A 5,421-nucleotide genomic window follows, 5' to 3' on the forward strand; every position below is an offset into this window, starting at 1 on the left:
ATATAAATATATATCAAAATATAAGACAAAATTGAAAGTTACTATCAGCGGGATCAGCATAGGCTGCATTATATCAAGGCAACTCATTTTAATTATTTTTAATTGGTAGAGTTCTGCTTATTTTCTGAAAGCTATTTAGGAAAATTTCAAAAAAACAAGCTTACAGGCGCTGTAGATATACGTGATAACAAGTGGTTAAGCCAAGCCCTGTATACATTTTGTTGAGTGAAATCTCAACATGATTGTTTCCTTATCTATTAGGTGTATGAAAAATAGTGTGAGCTAAATAGACAATTTAAAAGTATGATAAATTATAAATAAGTCGGCGTATATAACTGTTATTGCTTTTTCATATTTTGTTGGTCGTTGCCTTTGTTCATCGTGCATTGCCTGTCGTGTCAGTGTCTATTATCTTGTTAATTGTGCTCTTATCGTCATTCTTTCATTAACAGCCAACTATTGTCATGTTGTTCTTCTCCTCAACTTTCTGTGGTTTCATCAACCAGATGGTAAACAGATCGTTTGTGTTGCTAGACATAACACTAGCTGGTTTAGACTAAGAATATGCTCTTATTATAATAAAGTCTCAACCTTAAGTTTTTAAGCTACTCAAATTTTCTAGACAATTATTAACTGTCTGGTATGCGAGGCATTGACCTAATAAATACTGCACAAGAACAAATACGGCTCGTGTGCGGGTGACTCAGGCTTGGCTTCTTTTATCTTCAAAAAAATAATGTACCTAAACGTAAAAGGAAAATTGCCACTAAAAATTGAAAAGCTGCTGCGTCAATGTCAATGGGAGTTGGCAGAAGTGTTCTCTCTTAGCCAAACATCAACTGCTCTTTGGAACTGACAATCAAACCTGGGAAAACAAATCAAGTTACTGTAGTTTGGAAGCTGTAGCGCCTGAAAATGGGAGTGAAGAAGTTGCTCGAGTGCAAACAATCAGGCTACTCCCAAAAGACTAGCAATTCTATGCTAGTCTTTTGGGAGTAACCTAGAACAACCTAAACCTAATCCTAATATAGCCCTCTTGAGAGCCCGACTCCTACAAAAGACTAACATGCCATAATTGCTGTATATAGCTTGAAAGCTAGAACTTGAAAAAATATTTGGAATCGCTGACAAAGGTATACTATGGATGTAAAAAAGCAACAACGAAGTTGGTCATTTTGATTAGTCACATCTATTACAGACCACAAACAGACTGAACTAGCACACAGCAATATTGGGTTCACGCCAACGAGCAGATTTATAGAGCAACTCTACTCTTCAAACAGGTGAGGAAGTTGAGTCTTTAGAAAATATTGTATACTTATTTGGAACATGTGCCTTTTCAAATGAAGATGGTTGGAATACTTCCTACACACAGGAAAATGCACCGGTGGTGAGTATACAAGCATGGAAACGCTAGGAAGTAAAGCCAGCGAAGCAGCAAACAGTGTTACCAAAATCAACTTTTCTGAGAAGAACCGAAGGAGAAGAATGTATTGACCAAACAGATTTGGAAAACTTCTATATCCCTACTTTAAAAAAACAGGAGATATTCAAGCTGAGTCTACCTCAGCTAATATACAAATCCTCTAAGCATATTTTTTGTTTGTTTGTGCATGCATTTTAGGTATGTTGGCGATAATAAAATTTGATCAAAGAAAACAATGAAGCTTTACATTTGGTGCCTTGCTGAAAAGCACCTACTTATAGCACAAACTAAGAATATACTAGAAAGTTGCTCGATCTGTCTTTACAATCACTTGATTCTAAACTAAAGGTTGCTTTAATCTTACTATCTTAGATTTAGACTACTAGCAAAAACAATTAAAACATTCATGAAACCGGAGCATCTTTAGACAGATGATAAAGATTAATGGTAGCAGTCCATATATATTGAATACATTTTTATTTTAGAAATAGTAATTCAAAGGAAAACATGCTTTGGGTCATCACTGGTGAGTTTTGCATGACTGAACACATCAAACAAAACAGAAATTGATTAAATTTTGGCATGCTGAGGCGAATACTAGATTTCAATAGTAAATAGTAAGATCATTTTAACCACGAGAAATTAGTTTAGTAAGTGTTGTGCAGACGCCTCAAGGTAGTGATAACTTACTCATCCCGAGGAAGGCTTTCATGGCATATTCCCTTACCCTCTGCTTCTTTGCTTTTCATTTTTTTCAATTATTTTTTCAATATGGGATCATCAACCAAATTAGTCAAATATTAACATTATAAATAATTTAACAAGGTAAACTCACTACAGAGCTTATTTGAAGAAATTTTATTATCCTGTGTTATTGATAAATAAAGAGAAAACTGAAAAAGTGAGTGTTTGAGTGCACTTATTTGTGTGTGTGTGCGTGTGTGAGTGCGTGTGCGTGAGTGTGTGTGTGCGCGTTTGTGCATGAGCATGTTTCATGGTATATAATTTTCTGTGTCGAGGTATCTGTCCTAGTACAAAATAATCCAGCGTTTCACTTCATTTCCAATATTAGACAGCTGGTAATAACACAACTATATTTACATATAAATATATATATTTCTCAAAGTCTGTGTGTCTGTTTGTTGTCGTCAGAAATCCGGCTATTGAGCTTAAAATCTGGTTTTTCTGCCATCTGATGGATTCAAACACACAATGTTCTCTCATCGTCGATCCATGAGACAATCCAGTATATCCAATTGCTTTACCCCTGATCTATAACTCCTTAGTTAACCTGTGCGTTTTTATATACGTTCTCATATAACGGATACCCTATGCACGTGCAAACTATAAATTATCCTTGCTAAAAAAAACTATTTAATGTTGCCATTAAAACTGCATTTTAACTCATTGCAATTTTCACGGATACACGCATGCTATTTACTTTAGCCTTGCATCCACGAATTACGATGCTACTGTTCCGAAGTATTTTGGGACCTAAGTAGATGCAACAGGTTGCTTCTTTGTTTTTTCTGTTAAAGCTGATAAATTAACTCGAGCTATAAATTTGATGATTTCTGTACAGATTATATGCGTTTCTAAACTGGGTATATACAGTTCGTCGACATTTTGTACCTTAAATACCTGCAATTTATTTTACATCTACACTTAGTTACTAATTTATTTCAGCTGCTCAGGAGACTTTTTCACTACTAAATTATGTTTTTGGATTCTCATTTTGTACCTTGCGTTCTACAATCAATAAATACGAATTAAATCATTATTTGTTTAAAAACTATTTTACGTTATTTCTTTTAGTTCAAATTAAAACATCTTTGTTTGAATGAATACTTTGCAGTTTGTTATTAAACCTTTATTTTAACAGCAATATAGTATATTACCAAGCACAATTTATCTTTCTTAACAGACGGATAAGAAGTTTGAAAACGCACACGAAAATCACAAAAGTTCCTTTCTGTGCTCGCTTTATGTACTAACTTACACATATTTCCTTCTGAAACCTAACCAATTAGTAATTAGTAATTAATTTTAAATTTCACAACAAATGTTTGTAAGATTATCTGTAAGATGTATCAAGTAACGTTACAAGCATTAATTATTCGTCGCTTTTATATATTTACAGGAATTTAAATATTTTGAGAAATATATATATATCTAGATTTACATTCTCCTATTACACTCTGTAACTTCTTATAACTTTTGAGTTTATAATATTAGATTTTAAAGTTTGTTTCATTATTGTTATTACTTCACCTTGCATTTTTGTAAACGTAATTTGAGTATTGTGTTTGAAGTTTTAACATTTTTCATTTTCATACACCGTTATTTTTTTTGTTCAGTTTCTAATCTTTATTATTAATATTTATATCTGTTTCATCAACATATGTAAATGTATTTGTGTATGCAAATACAAACACATATACTTATGTTTTAATATACAAAATGCTTCAAACAAATATATTACCCTTATTAACCATTGTATGTGATGTTACTTAAGGGTTATAATGCTGATTTTTTTTTCTTCTTAATTGTTTGCAAATTAAAAAAATAACATAAAGAAATTTTTAAAAACTTACATTAGTAAATTTGTTTTAAAAGATTAAAGTCAAACATGTTCTTGGAAAAAAACTATTTGGTTGATTTAAATAGAAATTGATATGTGTAAAACACTATCAACCAACTTTCTGCAAAATTAGCTGTATGTAATTACTTTGGAAATAGGCAGGTGCTGCTAAAATTTCCCAGAATGTTTCATGGCTTCATGATGTGTAATTAATAAACTGTCATTTACAAACGTTAGAACTTTTTTATACCATGAAAGTAATTTGTTGCAATTTTCTTTCTCAAAGCTTCAAAAGCAAATACTAACCTCTCTAGAACCTAATGATAAATTATGTTTTTCAAAATGTGATCCAGAGAGTTCCTTTCATTCTTTGAAAATATTCTGCGACCAGCCATCTTTTTCTCTCCTGATGTATTTAAAAGTTTAGAGAAAGAATTTGCACTGCCAGCAGCTGGTTAGTAAAAATGTATGTCATATTTTTGATTGCATCATGACTTTTGGTGAATATTCTAGCTGTATATAGAATTTAAAATACATTTTTGTAATTTTCTCATTCTGCTTGGCAAGGTTTTAACATAAAACTATTGAGTTGACAAAGTTGAGATGAGCAAACAGCAAACACAGCAGTATGCATTGCAATGGTATAGAATCGAGAATGAGCCGCAAAATCTAACAAAAACTTTGTAGTTTTGTTTATTTGGTTAAATAAGATTTTATTGCTAATTACACAATATAAGTGCTGTAAATATGTTAATGTAACACACTGTGTGATAATATATCTGAATTTGAATGCAATATTATGTAAATGTCTAGTCAGACAGCTTTCACTAGTTCAACGTATCTTTCAAAGCAACTTGCTTTTACTAGTTTGTTGAATGAAAAAGCAGCTTTAACAGAACCATAAATTTTGTATGTGTCAGACTCGGAATCATGTCCACCACAATAAACTTTAACTCCGCCCTAATCTTTCGTTTAGTTGTTTTAGTTTCATATATATATATATATATATATATATATATGGATTGGGGGCAAAGTCTGTGCCCTACCCATATATATAGTAAGTTTTTGTTAAGTTTCGAATAAATCTAAGATAATTGTGTTTTAAGAAACAATTAGTTGAGTGTATTCTAAATAATGGCAGTATGAGTTACCTGTTAGACAATAAGTTGTTATTTTCACTCAATTGCGATAGAAATGTTTGTGATATTGTAAGGTTGATTAGTAGCAGTAAACTGGTTTCCGGCTTTACAATTTTATTTGCTGGTATAAACATAGGTTTTCATCTACCCAAAATATTTCATGGCGAGCTTAATTAGAGGAATTTTACTGGTCAGGTGGCTGCAATATAAACTATCAGTAACAGGACAAAAAAATCTGCAAGACACGCAGGTGTGTTGCAAAATTTTTGCGACAA

Source organism: Watersipora subatra, chromosome 8, assembly GCF_963576615.1.
Source record: "Watersipora subatra chromosome 8, tzWatSuba1.1, whole genome shotgun sequence".
NCBI lineage: Eukaryota > Metazoa > Bryozoa > Gymnolaemata > Cheilostomatida > Watersiporidae > Watersipora > Watersipora subatra.